This window comes from Gymnogyps californianus, chromosome 1 (genome assembly GCF_018139145.2).
Source record: "Gymnogyps californianus isolate 813 chromosome 1, ASM1813914v2, whole genome shotgun sequence".
Taxonomy (NCBI): domain Eukaryota; kingdom Metazoa; phylum Chordata; class Aves; order Accipitriformes; family Cathartidae; genus Gymnogyps; species Gymnogyps californianus.
The window spans coordinates 182,349,779-182,374,098 of NC_059471.1; positions in this window are offsets into that span (position 1 = coordinate 182,349,779).

Here is a 24,320-nt window from a genome sequence, read left to right on the forward strand (position 1 = left end):
CTGAGTCTAATCCCCTGAATTACTGAGGATTATTACAATTATTACAACAGATGTCTTGTTCAGAGGTTCACAGAACAGCTGCCTCATAGGATCTGATGTTTGCCGAACAACTGCCGCACAGATAGTCACATATCATCAACGACAAAGTGATTCCTACTGCTCTGTGACAAATGCTAAGTCAAGACCAAAGTAGTGAAAGGCCAAAAAGAGACAACTACAATGTCACAGTAAAGGTATAAGAGAGACTGAGGGAGTTGCCCATGTCCTATGTCTGTCTCTGAGATGACAAGGATTTAGCCAGCTACAACTCCTGGATGATCCCAAGAGGCAATCACATTGTCAAAAGTCCAGTGACCCCAGCTGATTCTTCTGGAAGAAAAGTTCAAATTCCTTCTGACGTGAAATCTGAAAGTTGTTTGAACTTGCAGTGAGGCAGTAGCATCCATGCTCCTAGATCCTCTCTGTCTTGCTTTTACCTGGGGGTAAACTCCAATGCTTCAGGGAAAAAAAAAACCCTAAGCTGTCCCTCAAAATGAGTCCAAAGTCATACAAGAGTAGGACCCAGCTCCCTTCATGTGCAGTGTTTTAACTTCGCACCATCTCTTTGCTAATATTGCATCCATCTTCATTAGTGTGAGCTATCTGTGGTTGAAAGCTGTCAGAATTACCTAGCAGAACAATTTCATTTGAGAAATTACTAATATTAGCTCTTTTATATTGTTGTTCCAAGTCTAGATCCTTGTTAATGAAATGAGAAAAACTTGTTGGTAACGTCAGCACTTTAGTTTTTTCATTACTTGTTTGCATTTTGTCCTGAAATTTGTGAAGCTATATGCACTAAATTCTGTTCGTAGAAACGTATTTTCAGAAAATGATCTAGAAGAATATTTTGAAGGAAAGAGTCCCATCTAACGCCATTTCTTTGCCCAATGAGCTGGGACACTACTGCATAGATATAATTCCATATACTGCATGTCATTTAACATAATACTTGGTTCAGTATCCAATTTTTCTTTTGCATGGAAACAAAATAGTATATTAAAAGAAGTCTGTCCTATTTTGTTCATTAAGGTTCTGGAAGTTTAAATACATTGAGGAAGATTTCTTGTGAAGTATACACTGGGGAAGATATTTAAAATTAAAATAGGCAGTTCTATGGCCAGATGCAGGCCTCTGTTAAATTCTGTTCTCTTAGTAAAAATTAATAAATCCTAAAAATGTTTTCAAAATCTAGGATTTATTTCCATTTTTCAAGTCAGCAAAAGAACATTCCCATGTTGATGGCACAGCAAATGAGATCATGTTGTAGTGAAGTGGCAACTTCTTCCTGTACTGGATATGACAGCTGTGATGATTAAAAATATAAGGCAGGGTTTGTTCAGGTCCTCAGATGATATTCTGGTATAGGAATAGGAGTTACACTGGTGTAAGGCCTCTTATAAGATCTAGGAATAGCTAAAATTAGTAAAACTAATTAATTATATGTTGGGTTCCTTTTTCAGTAATGGGGGATAATCAGGTGTTTTGTGTGTGTTTTTTATAGTGTTTGTGATCTTGTTTCTTGTCATATTAAGGTCACTGTAGTAGAAAGCAAACATTAATTAGTGCGTAATTTACAGTAGGAAAAGCAGAGGCTTGGGTAGTTAACCAATTTTAACAGAGGATTTTATCTAGAGCTGTTTGTGGGATTTCCCAATAGTGCATCTTTGTGTGGTGCGTTTTTACTCTCATCTCAGTTGATGCTGTATTAAAAGTGTCCATAAAGAATTATTTCAGTGTCTTTAAAAGTCCGACCTAAGGTATATGAGGCAGTGCACAGAAGCTTTAAACAAAAAGACAGTTAATGCCAAATTCAGAAGAGTCCAGTTCCAGGTGGGTAAGTCACATACCTCAGTGATTTTATGGTCCCCAAAGATACCATGTTGCCTAGTATATTAAAAAATTCTTTAGGATAATGTTTTGTCCCAAAGGTTTAGGAAGGACCTGGGATTTTCCCTGTCTTTCCCTTTTAAAGCATGATTCTACAACTAATCCATTAGTCTCATTGTCAATGCTTTTGCAGGAAAGAGATCCCCAGGTGCCACTGTTGTATCTATCGACATGAGAGAGAAATGCTCCTGGCTTCCTGTCTTCGTGACAGGTCACACAACCCGATACAACCTGGGGCCCTGGTGGGCAGCTGAGCATGGACCAGCCATGTCCCCTGGCAGCGGGGACAGCCAGGAGCCTCCTGGGCTGTATAAGCAGGGGCACAGCCAGCAGGTTAAGGGAAGGGTTTATCTGCCTCTATTCAGCACTTCTTAGACTGCATCTGGATACTGCATCCAGTTCCAGAAGACAGACGCAGGTGCTTCACAGTGGTGCATGGTGGGAGGACAGGAGATAACTGATGTCAGTTGCCACATGAGGTGTTCGGACTGGATATAAGGAAAGACTGTTTCTGTGAGAACAGTCAGGCAGTGGAGCAGGTTGCCTGGAGAGTCTGTGCAGTCTCCATCCTTGGAGGTCTTCAAGACCTCACTGAATAAAGCCTTGGCCAATGTGGTGTGACTTCATGCCTGACCTTGCTTTGTGCAAGAGGCTGAACTAGAGATTTCCTGAGGTCCCTTCCAGCCTGTGTCCTCTGAGATGGAGGTAGAGATACACACAATCCTTACCTGGACCTAAGCACCTTTTTCATCCTTTCCAGGACTAAAAATTCTATCAGTTGCTTATTTTAAAACACAGTCAGACATGTTGGTGCCATTTTATGTCACCTTTTGTTGTTAAGACACTTGCCTGAGAGTGGGAGACCTTATTTCACGTCAGTGGTCTCCTCAGGCTGAGGAGGTTCAAAGTCACATCGCTGTCTTCCCAAGAGATTACCCATAACCTCCAGGTCACAGTCTGCATGTACCATGCACCTTCTCTCTTCTTGAAGCAGTGTAGCTGCATAGCTGAGAAAGCAAAATCCAGGGGTTGGAGAGAGAAGCAGCAAGAGTGGGAGAGATTTGCAGGAGAGTTAACACTGCAGGAACTGTGTGTTTGGGTTTGGTCCTGGGTTCCAGGCTCTTTCGCTAATCCTGCATCTGACATTTACCTAGTAGCCATATATTTCCACATACATGAGCATTCATGGAAGAGAAATTCACAACATCTAATCCAAGTAAATGTCTTAATTGCTCAGGCAAGGAATTATGCTTGCTTGTTCACTCTCTTATTCCCCTCTGCTCTTTCCAATCCACATCAATCTTACACTCCTTACTATACAGCTGGAGCAAAAGGGATGGAGTATGTCCTTTGCATAATTCCCTCAAATTCCACAAAAAATCCATACTCTGAGGGCAAGAGCCTTGTCCCTGAAAGGTAGGAATACGTTTCTATTTTCTCAGGCTGCAGAAGCCTCTGAACTCATCCACTTCTTGCTGATACCTCCAACTATGAGGCAATATGAGTCTTTTCCGACTCAAACTGCAGTTTTTGGATAAAAATCATTATGGCTTTTTTGCTTTGGCAAGTTTTCTCCCATTACTGTGTATTAGACTTCCTATAGACACTTCCCAGATCATACCTCTGATAGGAGCATGAATGCTGTCTTTATGGAAGCCCTGCTCCTGTCTTGCAACTTTCATTCCAATTATGAATTTTATATCCTGAATTATTTATGGTGATCAATAGTGACTAATGGTCAGGCTGCATTTTCATAAGTATTGCTGATTTTGATCAGGAAGGACCCTCTCCTAGAAAATATGCAACGTTCTTAATGTCTTCAGCGAAGGTAATCTCCACTCTCAGTGAAGTCACTGAAAGGCAGGTAGTGGTTTACCTGTGTTTTCAGTTGTTGAACACTGCTCATGGCTTCAGCCCCTGAGAAATCCATGGGGCTGTTTGTTTTGCTTGGGGAACGGAATGTCACCATTTACTGAGAAGAACTACAAGGTGGAAATAGTTTCATTAGAGGGTGTTAAATTTTATAGTTCCTTCATCAAATGTGTCAGATTAATAGGAAGAAAGTGTTTTAAATGGTTGACTTTAATTAGAAGAACGGAGAAGTCTGCCAACAACAATAATCCATTTTTGGTGACCAAATGTTTAAGTCATTTAGAAGTTATTCCATTTATTCTTAATTATGTTCTCATTTATTGAAGTTTAATCTATTTGGAAAAATACCAGTCCTAATGGTATGCTTCACAGAGCATGAATTACATTGCAGAATATTTAAAATAATTCTTTATTTTCTAGTCTCTCCCTTTTGCTATTACATTCTGTAGTGCTTTTAGCATCATTTGATACATCTGATCACAAAGTGTCATATTGCTCTTAGATTTACCATTTGGTAAGTATTTGCATCTGTTACAAAGGCTCCTTTTTACAGTTTCTGTCTCATTGCCAAGCTGAGACCTTGATCAGCAGTAAAGATACATAGATGCTGATTAATGCTTTTGTCATCTCAAGGACTGATTACTGTAATTCACTCTTTTAGGGACTTTCAGCCCATGCTGTTAGGAAATTGCAACTGACACATTATGCTGCCATGAGGATTCTCTTCAAAATGAGATTATTTGAATGTATTACACTGATTATTAAATTAAAAAAAAATCAGAATTTGTTAGTAGAAAAAAATTGTATTAATTATTACATGTATTTGGGGGATCTTAGAGCATTACTAGTATGAGCCTAACATGTGAGTAATCATTTTGCTGTTCTGATCTTTCTTATAGATCGTCCAATTTACTGAGCTGTCCTGATGAAGTCTATTAAGATTTGTACATCATCAAGAGAGTAAATTATCTATTGATATTCTCTAAGCTGAATTTGTGTTGTTTTTCAATCAACGTGGAAATGCTTTGTATTTGCTTGAACATCTGAATTGCAGGTTTTCCTATTCCTGTTTTCAATTTGCAAGTGTATAATTATGGGCTTGGATGAGTCTTCCTGAAAGCTAATTAATCACAGATATTGAAATTCACCAAAGGACAGTCCAGATTCGATGATAGTTTTGAATATTAAAATTTCATAGAAGACATAAAAAGTGTTATTTTTACAATTTTTCTCCAGCTATTTTAAATTTTGACAGAAAAAGGAGAAATAATTCTCTTTCTTTTTATTCTTCTGAGCAAATCTCTTTTTCAGTGTTACATAGGTAAGAAAATCCTGATTTTTAGCTGTCCTAAGCAGAATAATCAGAGTGGTTTTAGCAACATGGGTAATAGTGCTAACCTGTTTATGTATGCCAGTCAGCACTGTCTAATTAGCAACCTTATGTTAGTGAAGTCTTTTTCCCTCTAAGAGGAAGCCTGAACCTCTAAAAAGTCATTTTAAAAGGTCAGTTTCAAAGGAAAAGCAGCTTATGTTTTATATTACAATGACTAAATGAAAGCTTTCCATTCTAACAGATTCTTGCATACCTATTTTTTGGTCACTTAAAAAAATAAAGGTGTACAGCAACACACACACTTTGGAAAAGCTCAAAAAATCCACTCCAGTGGATCCACTGGATCAAACATATTTCTGACAATTTAGATTTTAGCCTGGGCTGTATAGCATTTCACTTCAGTCTACTGTGCCTAAAGGAAGCATCTTCCAATGCATTCTCTTGCTATTTGAAACACGTTATGTCATATTCTTGATCAAAGAGAATATACAGGCAGACAGGCTCCAGAACTTGGGAGCTGAGACCTGGTTTATGCTGAATAACTATTACTTAACCTTTTTTTCACCTGCCCCAGATAGTGTGAGGTGAGGAACCAACAGAAAATGGTGGCCGTTTATCGAGTCTGTTGCCTGTTGAAGAGAAATACATTATTTGCACTGAAATGGCGAAGGAAGAGAAGTGCAGGAGCTGGGTTTGTCTTTGAGAATGAGACTCAGAGAAAGGGCACAGGCTCAAAGCCACACTCTAAAGATGAGGTGTTGCTGTACAGATTTCTCCTCCAGCTTAAAGCTCTGAGACAAGTTAAAGGATTTTCTACATGAGATGCTAAAGTAGCCAAGAAGGACTCTAGAATATTTCCTTTTTGTAACCTGGTTTCCAGCCTTGTAATTAAGAGGTTGAATTGTCTTGTTAAAATGAACACATTCTGTTTTGTAAAGCACTGTAAGAGTCTCAGTTAGGCTGATAGATGGGATACATTCTCTCTCCAGGGTTAATTAATATAAGTAAAGCAGAATATATAGGGATTTTCATCTGCATAGATGTATATAAGCAACTTGTGAGCTGCAAGGAGCTCGGAGCCTGGATGTGTCCCCTTGCCGAGCACCATGGGGGTGTGAGGCTGGGTTAGCTGAGCCCGGCTGCGGGGCAGAGCCAGCCCCTGCTGCTGCTGCTTGTCCTGCGAGAAGCTGGCTGCAGAGAGACAAACCCTGAAGCACCGCAGTGAGGCAGACAAAATAACTTCAAACCAGATAATCCTCCAAACACAATAGAAGGATTTTCTTCTCTTTTATCAGACTTATTTAAAACTTACTGCAGAAAGTAAAAACGCTCCTTGGGGAGCCCTTTGACTGGGTGGTTGGTGCTTCTGTGCTTGCCTGCATTTATATTTTTGGGCTGTAAATTCTTTAGGGTGGAGATCATATTAATTTACATTTAGCCGAGTGCTATGTGCTTTTCCTGGAGTTTAATTATGATATTTGCAAGAAGTCATCTCCTCACTAGGGAAACCTCCTATTTTACAGCCAAGTTAATGTGGAGCTTGGCCTGTATAAGAGCTGTGGGATTTGAGCTGAGGACATCATGTTTTGGTGAATGTCAAGATTTATTATCATAGATTTATAATACGAATTATTGATCTCAGATCCACCTTGGTCATTACCTATTTTGGGAATTAATGCCTTTTGATGTATTTGTTTTATTGTTTTCTAATTTAACAGCATTCCTGAAACCATCAGAGTTGAAATAAACAAGTTTCCATGTCCCAACATCTTGAAAAAACTGTCTTTTTTCATTTTAGCAACTGTTTAGAAGGGCAGGATTAAAAATGGAAAGAGTTTCTGCATTATAAAGTTATTTTGCTTTACATTATAAACTTGGAAAGAAACATCCTCAAGTCCTCAGTAAACCTATCATATTTCAAAACATTTATGTTGCTGAAATCTGTTAATGTTCTACCACAATTCTGGAAAAAGTTTTTATCCCAAATATCTGACGTCATTCTATTTATTACAAAATATTTCTTAATGATATTTCTTAATGTTCTTCCTTTATTGTATAAATGTAATCTAAGAAAAGGTAACTTTTTAGCTCAAGTACTGTGGTATGCTATGTGAGAAAGTTTTGGGTTTTTTTCCCACATGAAAAGTTTAGATACTAAAAGAGTATGATCCATTCAAAGTTATAATAAATTGCTGTATAGATATATACAGGATAATCATTGTAGAACTGGTTGAAGCTTGTCTCCTTAGACAATTTGAAGGTCTGTTCAAATCAACTCTTCTTTGAGGTCATATTTCTTGCTACTGGCTGACTTGCTAAGCTTCTTAATCTCTGCTTCAGTTCATTAGACAACAATGTGTGTTTCCAGCGACAAAAGCTGTAGGCTTGACTCCTGCTGACAGTAGCGGTGTATCAGTACTTGCCATTGTCGCTCCTTACGGCAGTGAATGAGGCAGCTGAAGCAAGAGCAGAGGATCATGGCCGTTAACTTTTCTTTCGCGTGTCCAACTTTTTACTGTTTAGTCTTGGTAGAACTTTTTCTATATTGCAGTTTATAGAATTGGATTAAGGAGATGATAGGACTTTGCTCTGATATGCTGAATCTCACCACTCTGAATATTGGAAAAAATAGGTAGGGAATTATAATGACAAAAGAGGTATGCTTGGAGCTGCATAACTGAAATAAAATTCCTCTTCAGCTTACACAGCATCAGTGGTGCTGAGAAATAAGTTTTGTACTGGTAAAAGTGATGTTTCCTGATGGGGAAAAGAGTTAATGTAGTAGATAATGTGCAGCTGCCTCTTTTTATGGAGATCCCAGTTTGGGAGTGCTGGCTCCCTAAGCTGAGGGACCAAGTGTGGCCTGAATTTTACTTTTCCACAGTTCTCTGTCTCACTAAGAGGTTGTTCTTCCATCCTCTGAATGTAGAATAATATTTGTGTAGTCATTGGTGCCTTTGCAGATCTGATAGGAGTCTGTTGTGTTTCACTCAATTTTGAGATTAATTTAGAATATATTCAGACATTTAGAAAGGTATAGCGTGCAGCAGTGGGCTTCTTGAACAGCGTCTCTTTCAGCGTATGTTATATGAGACTGACAATATTCAGCTATTAGGTCTAATAGGTGAGACCGTATTTTATTCAAAAATCATGCTTTTTAATCCTTGTGAGAAAGTAAGTCACCTCTTAGGGACTGGCAAAAGCAGACAAACTGGATCCTGCCTTGTTCCAGTGCAGTAGAGTTGGAACGGCATTCTTCAGCAAAGGGATCTCATGTATTCGAGTTCACTTGAAGCTGTTGAATTTCAGGATATGCAGGGTAGTCTAGCTGCTTTTGCAGGTATAGTAAAGGTACAACAGGACAGGAGCAGTCCCTGTTTCTGTGGCTGGATGGTTTTATTATTTATTTAGTCTTGGATTTGAGCTAAACAGGGCTGTTCTCGTCCTGTTCTGGTTTTTTTACAATATTATATTTTAATTGATATATAGGCACCTTATTTTATAGTAAATATAGTTAAAGTTACCATGTTTCTCTAATGCTCTCCAAATATTCCTATATCAAGTAAATACAGCTTTGAAATATCTTCAAAGTTGCTTATACATAACAGAATTGTCACTTCATTGCTATAGAAGTATGAAATAAAAGCTACTAAAGTGTTTAAAAACTTTGTAGTGTTTTCTAATATGCCAAACAATCATTTGGATCTGTGTCCTTGAAGTAAGACTTTTTCGCATTCATCATTTTTGCCATTTGTTGTACACCAGGATCTATAGTTGAACCATGGCAGCCTGAGGGCTATGAATGTCATTGGGCACTATAGATGAGGCAATGGGGTTAGGAAGCTTGGAATTTTAAATGGAGTTTTAATTTTTTTCATAGTAAAAAAAAAAAGGCATTGACATATATGAATAGGCTTGTGATTATGAGCTATTAAATGAAAATGAATATAAAATGTTCCTACTGTTAAAGTCCCAGTGCTACAGGGTAAGTCCTGGGTAATGTGTCTCTTTCCTAGGACCAGCACTTCAGAAATTTCTCACATTCCTTTTCTAAGATGATCCTGATACTGTCAGACCTGTCTTTATTTATCCATTTTTAAAGTTTATTTTAGAAGTTGTAGGTGTGGGTATCTGTGGGAGTGTTCTTGGAGAAAAAATAAGCTAATGTTTTGGGGTGTAGGTCAGATATAACATCAGAACGTCCTGTTCAGTCTTCTTTCTTGAAAAGACATTCTTGAATATTTGTGTCTCAGTTTGTTTACCTTGAATAAAGCAGTTCTGGAAAACATGGGGGTTAATTCTTTTATCAGTTATCTTGGATTCACTAGCACTCTCTTTTGTAAAATAAATACTAAAAAAAAGTGACTTGTATATCAAGACTTCTGACTATTCAGTAATCCGTTGATTAGTCATATGACAGCTATCAAACCTGCGACATAGAAAACATTGGGAGGTCAAAGAGACATCAAGCTTCTGAGTTAGTTGGCCCATTATTAGCAAGTGTAGAGTAGTTCATGATGATGTTTCTATAAATACCTTAAAAATGAATTAAGACAATCAAAAGAAACAGGTTTTAAATAAATTAATATAACATACTGCTCTTTGAATGGAGGACAAATCCAAGACAAAGAACATAGATAAGTCTTACCACTAACTTAATATGACTTTGGATCAAACCCACTGGGGGCTCCAAAGTTGTTCTTGTAGAAATCACTCTGAAGATTTCATTAACTTTCCTGGGATCAACAGCATCCATAGACTTTATTTGGTTTTGAAATATTTTTGGGATCACAAATATAACTGGTGTATAATTGTTAAATCTTATGTCATTAAATATCTGTCTATAGATGTAGTCTACAGTCTATATAGATACAGTTTATAGATCTAATGATTAGAAAAGCTCTGCTATCAAAAATAAAAGCTGTTCAAAATATTTGGTGGGAGGAGTCCATTAAAATTATTATCTTCTAAATACTTACTACGGTTTGACTCTGTGAAGCAAATAGCTATAATCCAATGGATAAAAAATGATTTCAAAGCGTATGCTGAAAATATAAACAGATAAGGAACATGCATAGTATAAGAAAATTTCAGGATTCCTCTGTTTATTTGTGACTGTATTTTCTAAGGAACTCATGTACCACTCATTTACAAAACTGAACGTTATGATTGGAGTCTGTCTTTGCTTGTATCCCATGAAATCCTTCATTTGCATCATCTTTCTGTGTGAGTATGGGGCTCACATGGAGGAACTTACTTGTTAGTAGAGTTGACATCTGAACACAGGATATAAGAGCAGTTACATTTTTTTAAAAGTGCAATTTCTCATACCTAGTGGTTAGCTTATACTTAGCTTCCTTGTACAGAATAATAATCATGTTCCAAATACAGTTCTGACTGATCTTTAGTAATTTACAAAACCTTAACACTTCTTTCAGCACACTCAAATCTTTGGCCAAATATATCTTACATTAAGACAATGCGTCTGAGTCTGTGTGAGAGACAGAAAGAGAAATAATCCATTTCTGTAGCCCAGGTAATCATCTACCACAGCACATCTCAGTGAATGTACAACAGATTGCAATAAGTTCTTGTTATGATTTTTAATTTGTTGTTATTTACTTCACAGCAGTCAAAAGTGTGATGATAGACATTTTACACAACAAGGTCCTTGCTTTGGCAAAATAAGCTAAAATTATACCATGAGGTAGCTGCAGAGTGTCATAAGGATGAGGGGAGGAAATGCTGAATGAAATGACAGTAAGTTGATTTCTGTGATGAAGTAGTCTTTTTTTGGAGTTGAGAGCCTAAGATATTCTTTGGCTAAAGCATTTGAATAGGACTCAGGAATCAAGCCCAAATCCCCCAAATCAATGAATTTATTGTACAGTCCTTAATGTAGGAAAACAGGACATGAGGGAGGCAACTGGATCATCAGGCAAGCTCCATAGCACAGCATCCTTCCCGTAAATTGATTCATCTCAAGGGGAATGCCTGCTTTCCCTGCTCTTTGACTCCTCAGCTGTAAAATAGGATTAACATTTTCTTTCCTTATAAGAGGAAGGGATGTGGGAGGATACCCTTATTAATTACAGCATTATGCTCAACCGAAGAATGATGAAAGTCAGACCAATAAACAAATTAGTAAGACCTGTTAATAAAAGCTAAGTTCAAATAATTCAAACACATATAATATCATGTCTGACTGTCACAGTTCTACTCTCTGTGTCTTTTACTGAACTACTGGATTTGGGTGGTAATTTTAAATTCATCCATGAGTCTTGCTGTGTATTGAGAATATGAGAACAGCTGTACTGGGTCAATCCAGCCTGAGCTTCCTCGGTGGATGGAGACCTGTGGAACAGCAGAGAACAGGATAGGCTTTCAGAGGTCCTGCCTGCTGGTTATACCCTTGCAGCAGTCTGCATTCAGGGACTTTTTTGAGTCAGAGGTTGCGTCTTTGTGTTTAATAGACTATGATAGTTTTCTTGCATGAGTTCACCTAAATGAACCCATATAAACTTTAGATATCTAGATATCCTGTGACAGTGATTTCCATAACTGTATGCTTTGTCCAAACATTGTTATTTGTATTTGTTTTTAACTTTGTCTTATTTCATCTGATACTTCTTAATTATCATTTAGTATTTATTATTTATTATGAAAAAAACAATGGATAATTCCCTATTCACTTTTCCATGCCACTGCAAGCCCATCGTTCTTATATTTTAACTGTTATTTTTCATAAAATCATGCATTTAATTCCCACTTTCAGTTTCACTGGAGAGAATGGAGCGTTCAGGAACTATAGAAGACTGTCCTGTTAAGCTGCATAGCTTTTTGACACAACAGAGGAAAAAGCAGTTTTAATATTTCAGTAGCTGAAAGGAGATAGTTCAAAGAGTGTAGGCAAACAATGATGAGAATGTGTTGACAGTGCATGAAATCTCTGATGTGGATTGCTTTATAAAATAAAATGATTTTTCAGGGATGCAAAGGTGGCTGTTAAAACCTCCAGTTATAAGCCCTCAGGAGAAAAAAATCATCCTTTTTGGTTTTAGCATTGCTCCCCAGCTGAAAGAGTGATGGATGATTTTTGATAAACATCTTGTAGTGCAAAGGACCATAACAGAGGCTATCTTGATGCTGGTAATCTGTACTGTTTTTTTCTGATTCTTTATTCACTCTTTGTAAGAAATTAAAATAGATTAATAGAAGGGGGGATTTTTAGAAGAAAGGAGTAGGATTCAGGAAACAGGACTGTCAAAACTGATATTTACACAGTCGTGTAATATTTGTCAAAGAAGAATAGAGTATTACAAACTTTTCCTATGTCCCACTAAAGAATGAATTGTTATCTGTAGAGTGATAGCCCCAGTGGAAGCAATAGACTTCTTATTTGTTATGCACAACTGAGGCACAAATAAGGAATGAAAGTGTTCAGTTTGATTCCATCTTATAGACACAGTTCTGCACAGGTTGTGTTGTACTGTGTGCTGTAGGAACATGAGAAAGCACTCTGCCTTGGAAAAGTTGAGGCTAAGTCTTCTGCGATTCATGAGAGAGGAGCGGAGTGTGCTGCTGAGGTCCTGGATGAGGTCTTTTAGCACTGCAGAGACCAGGGCCTGTGAGAAGCCTTCCTAGTAGGCTTTGGAGGGACAGTTATGTTGCTTCCTACCTTCTCAGCTACTCAGAAAGGCAGCAACAATGTGCTTTATCATAATGAGCAATTGATTTCTGTAAATAATCTCCTCAAAAGTCCTCCCACCACTTCGCTGGGGGTCATGGTAAAGAGGGAATTAAGTAAACCCCCATCCCAATCAAATTGCTTCTGGCACTTAACAGCTGATGGATGTTTGTGCTTCCTTTCATAGACAGAGTGAAGTGCTCAAATAATGAGCTCTTCTTTACTAAAATAAATAGGCCAGATACTTGAAAGTGCTTTTATGAAAACCAAATACTTGTTATTAAAATAGCTGGGAGATGGCTGCAGTCTTTGACTTGAGCTTATATTTATGGCTGAGTTCCCTAGATGGAGAACTAAGCTGAATGACTTTCTAATCTTCTGGAAATACCTCTGGAAAAAGAAAGGTAAGATGTGGGGATGAACTGATCTCCTTAGAGAATCTGATATTCTGTATGGAACTTGTAAGAAGCCTCCTTGAAATATGGTCACACACAAGACCTCACAGTGTAGCAGCTAACACAATCATCCCCCAGCACCTCCAACTCCGAACAGGAAATAACTGCCTTGGAAATAATCATGAGTGTTAAGAAAGTGCTCTTGGAGGTATAGCACTGGTTTTGTTGTGCTTATAAGTAGGCACCCATCAGGAGTCTGTAGCAATGGTATTGCAAGCATAAGTGTGATATTTGAATGATAGTCTCTTTGAAGTACTAGCACCGCTCAGTCCCACAAAATTCAGTGCAAATCTCCAGAATTTAATGCATGAAGATGCCATTTCCATAACATATTCATTATTTAGTTAGCACCTGCCTGTTTTTCCGCCCCTAAATGTTGCTCAACATTATTGGGATATGGCTGATGAAAACGGTGAGAAGTTATTGTAGTGTCATGCACAGACAAGCTCTAAACCAGGTATCTTGCTCAGTATGATGTCCTTGTTCATGTGAGCTCTTTAAACAATGCTAGCCCTTCAGCAAACATCTCAGAACAAACACAAATACTACAGGGAACTCAGCTCCTGATATTTCTAATGTTAAAAACAAGCACATAAAACGTTTTTACCTATTGGAGATTTGCTTTGCAGCAGATTCAGTTTGCCACCAGAAATTAGTTTGATTTTCTTTTCCTGATTTCTCAATGTTTACATGTCTGCTTCACAATGCATCACATTCATATCTTAACTTAATTGGAAGATTATATATTAATGGTATTTATATGATTCACCTTTGTTAACATGGTATCTGAGTGTTTAAAAATTTTACTTTATACTGTAAGACGATTACTTACCTTACTATGCCTTCCAGTTTTATGGATGCAGTTTCCATGTAAGAAGACTGACTGGGTGCCATAAGGTCCTGTAGCAAACTTACAGTAGTTTAGAGAACTGAGGCAGGTTCGTCTAAATTTGCAGCTGTTGGCCTAATCACTGGACTCCCTTTTCCTTCTGTCTGAAATGTTGCTCAAGACAAAGGAAATTGAAATGACATAGCTGTTACAGACCACTGTGCTGTACTGAAATTAACTTACAGGGAAGGATTCATAACATGTGACTCAAACTATTTCTGTATCTGTATCTCTTGCTCACAAGGATGCAAGTATTCTTGCTTTTGATAAAAGACTAGTGAGATATAGAATACAGAAATACAGAACTGTTTCCTTTCAAGCATGCAAACAAACGTCAGGCATCCAGTACCTCTGCAAATACCTGAATAGTGAACACTTCATTATCTGAAGGAAAAGGACATTTCACAAAGTGAGAACCCAAGTGGCTGGAACTGGCAAAATCTCTTGCTGAAGAGGTACGGAGCAATCTTCAGATAGAGGAAATGAGAATTCTTTGAAAGATCTGGATTTCTGTCAAAATTGGTGATTATAAGTGGGTAGTGCCCTTGATATGATACTTTCACTGCAAAGATGGAGAGGCTGGGAAAAGTGTGTGTGCAAGTATGTGTGACAGAGAGAGAGAGAGATTGTTAGGTGCAGCACTACATTAAAATATTGCAGCTGTTCCATTATTATTTCACCTTCAGATATGACTGTATTATATAATACCTATTTAAAGGAAGCTTATGGCTCTTAGGATCAGAGTCACAGATAATTCAGGTTGGAAGGGACCTTAGGAGGTCAGCCAGTCCCTCCCCAGCCTGGGCTGCTGCAAGGGTTCTTCCTTTCCAGGGGCAGTGCTTTGCATTTCTTCTCATTGCATTTCATGAAGGTCCTTGAAATTCCTGTCAGTCCATTTCTCCAGCCCACCTGGGTCTCTCTGAATGGCAGGCCTACCGTCCAGCATATCAGCTGGCACCTGCAGCTTGGTGTCATCTGCAAACTTGAAGAGAGTGCACTCCATTGTGTCCTCCAAGTCACTAATAAAGCTGTTAAGCAGGACAGGTGCAAGGATAGACCCCTGCAACTCCAATTCTTACTGGCCTCCAGGCAGGGTATGACCCATTAACCAGTAGTCTCGGAGCCCTATCATCTCAGCAGTTTTTTACCCATGTGGTTGTCCACCCCTCCAGAGTGTAATGTCCTAACTTTTATAAAGGAGTACTGTGGGAGACAGTGTTGAAAGCCTTCCTAAAGTTGAGGTAAATGACATTCACTGCTCTCCCAGTGTACATACGCAGTCATTTTCATCTTCATTCTTTATGAAAGTTTAATCAGAAAACAAAACTAAGATGGAGTTAGTATGCACATCTGGACAGACAGAGGACAGAAGCAGTGAGGATGTAGCGATGGGCAGTTCCTTTTGCCAACAGACCAGTGAGTTCTGTTGCCTGGCTGCTTCAGTTCAGCTGGAGAAACCACATGTGGGTAACAACACTTAGCACTTACATATATGCTTAACTGTTGTGCAGACATTATACATATAAGCTTAAGGGTTGTGCAAATATTAACTCATCCTTCTATTCAATCTTGTTGGCTTCCTGAAGACAATATTGATGTCAGACAATGGCCACAGAATATAATGTGTAGTGCGTGTATGTGCAGAAGACCCAGTAGCAGCTATACAACTTTGTTAAGTTGTGAAACAGGCTACAACACTACTGGAGGTGTGGTAGAGATAACCCACACTCAGGGAACTGATTAGCTACAACACTACAGGAGTCATCGTAAAATAGAGATAACCTGCACTTGGGGAATTGATTAGCTTGTTTATAGCTGGTGTGATCTTTGAGTAACAACTGATACCACATCAGTTGGCATATGCTTGAGGAGATAACTTGCAATAGTAACCCCTTCATTTAAAAAAAAATTAAATGAAAAACAAGGAAAAATAATAGTTTTCCTGGATTGTTGCATGACCGGGAAACAACATACAGAACTTTTAACTAGAACATGGATTTCTCTTAAAAAAAAAAAGTAGTCATTCTGTAAAGAGTTGCCTGTGCCACAATATATTGGGATTTCAAAGACGGTTTTTGTTCTGTACCAAGAATTTTCTTCTCAGAAAAGGTGAACCCTTGAATACTTCCCAAAATGTTAAATCCTCCCATAATAGGATCCATTCAAGATACATGAATCTGACACCAAATGCTATGATATTTAACCTATGCAGACTCTTAAAAATAACTATTAAGTTCTTCATGAAAGGGAATCATCTGAAGGAAGGGATTGTGCCTGCTGATTCATATGATGACCTAGGTGGTGACTGAAAGAAGCAAGGGATAATTTCTCCTTTTACCCTCCTATCTGAGGGGTGAAAGTGGATGATCATTACAAGAACTGGAATGGGATAAGAAGGGAAAAGTGGCTTGTTGAAAGCGCTCTGGTTTATAGCATTGGGACCTGAAGATCTCTGCTCAGTGAACAGCAGTGCTACCTTGGTGTTGGTCCACAGTCACTTTGTGTAATCCAGGGAAAATACTTGAGATTCCCCCAAACTTGTGTGTAGCCTTCTATTATTACCCATCATTTTTATTTTTCCCAGTGCTGTTTTTGTCATGTGAAGCTAATTTGCTGGCTTAAAATAAGTTTTCCATTCAAAATGTCTGTTTTGTTCTGCATAAATATGCTCCTAAGGCGGTGTGAGGTGGTTGTTAAAGAGCAGTGTGGTGGCTCTGCTTGGAGAATGTGGACTTTGCCATACTCCTTTGCTAAATACCTGGCTCTTGTATTATTCTTCACAGCTGACTGTGCATTGCTATGTGTAACAATATCTTAATTTTAGTACAGGTAATGTGTTTTGAAAGGGAAAATGAAACAAAAAGTTATACTTCTGCTTAATCAGCCTGCTGTAAAATTCTGGCTCATTGGGACACAGACATGTTAAGAGTGAGATTAAAATGTACATCCCCTGGGTAATACGTGAGGGTGGCATTTGGAAACTTGTATGCTGGAAGTGTTAGTGCTTCTCAGCTGGAAATATTCTGTATGTCCTGATGAAAGCTAAAATGCTGAAGTAGTGACTAGGTTTCTTGTCACTGTCTCTGAAATAAAGAAGATTAAGAAAAAATGTAATGTGGGTTAGTGTATGTGTGGAGAATGTCATTAATTGTCTTGGTGGAGTGCAGACAGTACTTTACAGTAATTCTAGTACTACTAGTAGAATATTAATGGCATGCTGCTTTGACCTGCTATCAATCATTGTGATTTGCATATCATTTGCATAATGCTTTGCATATCGGTCATATATTACTCACTAGATTTTATACTGCTGGAATGGCGGATTAACAAAATGATTGTAGTAGCATTGGTCCAGAGAAAGCGATTGCCTTCTAAGTTTCTCTTTTTTCTGCTATTTTCCAAAATAATTTATCATTATGTTTTTTAGAATTTTAATATTATTTTTATCAGAATTAGTAGTAAATCCCAGATGGACCATGTCAATACTAACTAACAGTTCCCTGTTAGTTTCTCTCATCCTTATTTATTCCACTTTATTTAACTTATCATGACAGGTTTACTTTGTGATCAAAGCTGTGTACTTTGACTATGACTATTAAAACGTTTAGCATATTTAGCATTGACAACAGAGAGCTTAAATGCAGTAGTTGAAAACCCGAAACTAGACATACAAGCTACTGATTTGATATCAATAGTTAAAAGTATTTGAAAAATATTGCAATACAGATGTATTAAATAATGTTATGAAAGCTTCTGACTTGATTGATAGCTGGCACAGCTAGCAGGGAAGGTTTCCAGGATAAAAGGTGTGGCCAGTGTGCATCTACAGTGATTCAAAGTGTGTAGCACTTAGATCAGAGGCAAAAGACAGCCACAGAAGTTGTCAAATAAGATGGCTTATTTCTGGCCGGGAAGAAAACTTGTTGGTTGTATGCATTTCCCAGACAGCTCTGTTGCAGTTCCAGTGCAGTATTCAACCACAAGCTGATTATTCTTGAAGTTCATTTTTATTGTTTAGCTTTGGCTTTCTGTGAAGTAACCTCTTGGGATAAATCTATGCTCAGAAACAAAGACTGAACGTGAGAGTTTTTAACCTTCTTTGGCCTCCTGAGTTGTGGGCACACTGCAGGTCTCTGAACACTGACCCTGTGCTTTGGGAGAGCTGAGTCTGGGCTTGCTGCTCATGGGCTGATCCTTGGTGCACTTGGTCATGACCCTGCCTTATCTGCCCAGACCTCATAAATAAGAATCTGGCCCTGTTCTTGCTGTATTTAAGTTCTTTCTCTCTCTCTATTGGTCTGAGCATTTTTTTTTTTGCTTGACAGTAGGAGTAGCTGTTCTTGAAAATGGGTTCAAACCTAAATATAACAGAAAATGTCACCATATCCCTAGAAGCTTCATCTTGAAACATCAAACTCAAGAACAGCTTTTACGCTGAGTTAAGTAGTGATAGGGTGAAAGCTCAGTGTGTAGTACTTTGCTCTGACCCCATGCATCTAGATGTTTTTACAGAGATATGTTGTAGGTAGGTACTGCACAGAAATCCAGAATGGCCACAAATTTCCTTCAACTTCAGTATGAGGGAAAATTATCACTGTCAGAGTGTCTTTCTTCCTAACTTCTAAAGAGTATAACGTACAGCAAATTTGAATTCCATTGGTTCGTAGTAAAATTCCTGGTTATGCCAGGTCACTGCATGAAGTTCAAAGAATGTGTATGCTGAAGATATCACCTGTGAAGTATTTGTTTCTTTTTAGTTGAAAGGTTACATACATTTGCATTGACATGGCAGGGTTTAAGTTAATGTAAGTGCTGTTACAATGTCAGTAGACTTTTTTTCTCTATTTATTTATAGATTCCAAAAGAGCCATTACAATTCTCAGTAGAGCCGTCTCCTAGAGTTCCAGTGACACCAAAGCTGTTTTGTTGTTGATAAACCTTCCTCACAGCCAGGCTTTGACATCATGAGAGTTCCCAAAGAGCCTTTTTGATTTCAATGGAAGATGTACAATTATTTTTCAAACATTTACTTTTTAAAAAAAAATTTCCATCTTTGTTTAAAGAAGTAATTTTTCACATATCCCAAAAGACCTCTCCTCAAGCAATGTCTCTGCATGCTTCTTTGACTTTTTGAAAGAGATTTGTTATGTAGAACTTGCTTTGCACTGGTTGATAATAGACATTTTACAGTGTAGCCGGCTATTTTTGGTGCCTGGTAATGAAAGCACTTTTAGTGGGCCATATGTATACTTCTGCTGCCCTTATTTTTAACTGCTCCCAGTTAAATGGGAGCTTGCCAACCTCTCACCTGTCAGTTTCACACTTCCCATAACTATTATTGACATAAGAAAAATTCGGGGGGGAAAACAAGTAGATCTAATCCCAATGTATATGTATGAACTGAAATATATGAACTATACATGAATTATATGAATTCAAATAGCCACTGGCTAAACATAACTTGCAAGAATATTGGACGGTAAAATGTTTCCTAGATGAATTTAATCTAGATTGTAAGTCCCCAATAAAGTTATGTTACATATCTTTATAAAACTGCCTGTTCTTTGAATGAAGGTTCATCTCAGAAGCTTTAGTATAATTAGGGACTAATATATGTACGTCATAGAAATTAAAGATTGAATTTCAGTCTTAATTATAAAATTCTGGGATTTTTAATGGAAAACTTATCTTGGAAAATTTTTAATATACTTCCTCATATGCATATAACCCATGTATGAAAATTACTTCAAAGCAAGTATATTTAATCTCTTTAAAAGTCTTTAAAGGAAGTACTCTGGATGCTATAATTTTCTGATATATACTTAAGGGGTGAATGAAAAGTATTCCTCACCAAATAGACTGTATGGCCCTTCCAGATACCAACTTCTATTTCCAGGTGTTGCAGCTGTTACTGTTAGGGAACTGGGGGCTGCTGTGATGGGACTGCCCTGAGAGACTGAGGCACCAGGCAAATCTCAAAACTTCAAACAAACTTTTACTTATGCTCAACAACTGAAAATCAAGCATTAGTCAAACAAATTAGCCAAGCCTTGGGTACGCAATATTGCAAGTCTAATGTTGTGTTTGGCCTTGATGGCCAAAGTGTTTGGTGGTTCTCAGCTGTCTGAGGTCAAGACGTCCAGACTCAAGAGCTCTTCAGTAAGAGAAACTGGAGCTGAAATGAATGTCTTCTTTTTTTCCCAAGCTCCACTCACATCACTGGCATCTGGATAAACATTTTCCATGGATCAGGACAAGTCTGGTCCAAAGGATTGCCTCATCTTTCTGCAGGTGGGAACGAATCTGTTCCAGCTTGTCCAGGCAGTTGTTATCCCCCAACACTTGTCCATCCTGGTCTTTCCAGATAGGTATGCATGTTTGCAGACTTGTGCAGGTTATCTGATACCTTCAAGTAGTTGTAGACCAGGTGCTGTTATCTTAGTTTTACTGTTTTTATACAACTATGCCAAGCAGGCAGATGTTATAAAATAATTCACCTTCTAACCTAAATCAAGTAGTCTTGTGGTATGCCTGGATGGAAAACAAACTGGATATGCATCATGTTTTGCCTTAAATCAAACAAACAGGCTTATAATATAGTGGTAGTGAAAGGAGGATATGTTATGTTTCACAGGTAGGCCTTCCTGCTGCACAGGGCTAGACTGTCATGCTATACTGATGGTACTATGTTGAATTTGCATTTTCAATTGGACTTTCAGCAATTATACTAAGAAGGAAAAAGAAGGAAAAAGAAGGAAAAAGCCATACACCAGCAGATTGGGCAGTGTTTTCTTTATATGACTACAATTTTGCCAGGGAAAGTTAGATTAAACCTGGTTTTTGTGAGGCATCTAGAGATAAAAGTAGCAATGAAGAAAATAAGTGTGACAACAGCCAGTTTAACTTCGGAACCCAAACTGTTATTTCAAGATTTGATGAACACAGTGGATGTGAAACTTATGCATTCAGAGTATAGTAAAATAATTTTTCTTAGTATTAAATAAAAAATTTTATGTCTTACAACATAACTGAGCAAAAGTCTCCAGTCTGCTCCCACAGGATTCACTCTTAAGCCTTAGCAGTTTTTTGTCTTATTTTGAAATATTATAAATACTACAAGATCTTCTTTGCTTTACAAATCCAAAAAAGGGATAAATATAAGAAAAAATTTATTACGGAGTATGTGATTTAGAACACAAACATGCCTTTTTTTTAATCATTAAAAATTAAAAAGGAATGGGTCTGTATTTGTAATGAGATGGATTTTGCATTCAAACAATGATAAATAGTTTTTTAATACAATTCTGAATACTGTAATAGTAGAGATTAAAGTAATATAAAATTACATTTTTTTTAATGTAGAATTTAACAGAATTCATACTATGGATTTGCAGAGCTCTACTTTGCTGACATAATTAACTTTAATTCAGATCCAGTATTAACTGAACCAAACGTTATTAACAACACTTTAGAATATAAATGCTGATTTAATAAAGAATGATGGATTTGTTTAACTCAGCATGGTCATCCTCTTTGCTGAATTTTCTCATTTGCTTTCAGTTTGCAGAGTCTCATGGCACAAATCAGGAATAGGTTATGCATGGTTGCTTAGTGCGATAACTATGTACTTCTGAAAATGACAGCCTAGTTACACAGAGGACACAGTTACCAGTTTAAATGCTTTAGTGTATTTAGGAAGAAATCTTATTTTAATATTAAAAGTTACCAGTATTTATTAACTAGGAAAAAAGATTTAATTTCCTCTTTTCTTACCACAGAGAAATAAATAGAGTCATGTTGTATGATTTGAACTAATGTTGGTCTTGTTTAATGTTTATTCACCAGGTCATGAAAGAGGCTACAGAGTATAATAAAACCAGAGTACGCTCGCTCAGCACTTGGTCGAAGGTTTATTTGCAGTTCATGCTGCACAGATGGGTAGTAGTTTGAAAGTGCAGATGGAATTTAAGGAACAGCAAGTTCAGTGGGAAAACTACTGTGTTGAAGAGAGGGAGAAAATTGAATGAACCAACAGCTTGAGAGAGAAATATTGAGATCCAGCTGGTTATTACACAAATTATTTCAGCCTCTTCTAACGTATAAACTGTGAGGACAAACGGCAAATGTTTTGCAGGAATTGGCTGCTTCTTCACTATTCTCTTATAGAAGAAGTGCCTCTCAAACCTAATTAAAATACATTTTTTTTTTTAATTGAATGATGTTTTATTGGGAGTTAGTGGAAGAGAGAGACAAGGATCTATCTAAAAAGCAAGGCAAAGCTAAAGGACATGAGTAGAGCCAAATCAAGTGGCTGGAGATTTTAACCCCAGGGTTTGTTAATCCCAAGAGATGGATTAAAAAGCCAGCCTGGTGAGAAGAGAAGGGCCAGTGGGAAAGGCAACCTGCCAAGCTCACCAGTCTGCAGGTCCTGCTTGTGTTGAGTGCCTGCCTCTTGGCAAGACTTGTTTCTGTCCAAGTCCTTCAACAGCATTTTCCTTGCGCATCCTCCTGGGAAAGGCAGGGCACAGAAAAAAGTCTTGCTACTCTTTCCCAAAAAGAGTAAAAAGAAGAATACTCCCAGCTAGGTTTCGGCCACCTGCTTCTTTCCCCGAGCTGTGTCCGCTTGTCACTCTTTTGCATTTACCTGCTTCCTACTAATGCCAAAATTAAGTTGTGTCTGCAGCGATTTAATCTCATGCCAGTGCATTGTAGACTTTAGCTCTTGACTAATTGTCGTGGTTTAACCCCAGTCAGCAACTCAGCACCATGCAGCCGTTTCCCCCTCCCCCCTCCCAGTGGGGTGAGGAGGAGGAAAGCAAAGGAAAAAAAAAGTAGAACTCGTGGGTTGAGATAAGAACAGTTTAATAACTAAAGTAAAATATAATACTAACAATAGTAATAATGAAATATAATAATAATAGTAATGAAAAGGAATGCAACAAAAAGAAGGGGGGGGGGAAGGAAAAAAAACAGTGATGCACAATGCAATTGCTCACCACCCGCTGACCGATGCTCAGTTAGTTCCCGAACCACGATCCGTGCCTCCCGGCCAGCTCCCCCCTGTTTATATACTGGGCATGACGTTCCATGGTATGGAATACCCCTTTGGCTAGTTCGGGTCAGCTGCCCCGGCTCTGCTTCCTCCCAGCTTCTTGCACACCTGCTTGCTGGCAGAGCATGAGAAACTGAACAGTCCTTGGCTTAAGACAAGCGCTACTTAGCAACAACTAAAACATCAGAGTGTTATCAACATCATTCTCACACTGAATCCAAAACACAGCACTGTACCAGCTACTAAAAAGAGAGTTAACTCTGTCCCAGCCAAAACCAGGACACTAATTTTGTTACCTGGGGGTCTGTTTACTCTAAACCTTCCAGTCTTAGCTGAATGGTACAGTCTTTCATCATAATCAAGTAACTGAGCTACTCTTTACTTTCTGATTTCCACATCAGAGTTTTTTAGAAAAGTTTCATTCAATAAATAAGATCTGATAAGTAAAAAAATGTAAAATTTGATGAAAACACATTTTTGTAGAACATTTACATATTTTATATTATTCTTTCAGTTCACTGATTTTCTAATATTTCAGTAATAAGTATGTGGTAGATGTTTTTAGCTAAGTTATAAAACGAAGAAAATTATTTTTCAAGTACTAAATTCTGTATATATGAAATTCCAAGAATAATGTGAGATCCATCATTCAGAACAGGAAGAGAAGCCTCAGCAATAAATTCATTCCTTCAAGCACTGATTTAAAAAGAGAGAGAAAGAGAAGACTGAAATTATATAATCAGATGAATTAAGACTACAATTTATTGCTGTGCTCTGATTTATCTCCTGCTGCTAGAGATTGTCTCATAAGTGAGGCCACTATGGTTGAGCATTTAAATTCAAATTTTTTTAGGTATGAATGTTTTTTTCCTCAAAGTTATATGTTTCTATATATTTAAATTCTAGTTTATTAAAAACCCCAAAATAACTCACAGCTTTCAAGGTTATTTGCTGAGTATAATTAATTTTGTATGCAATTTTCATAAAAAAGGTATATAATAATTGTAAAAGCCCCAAAAAAATAATTCTGCATCATAGTGTAGTGATGCTCTAGTTAAAATAAGCCTTCTTCATGACAATGTTTCTGTGGAGCCCTGCTGTAG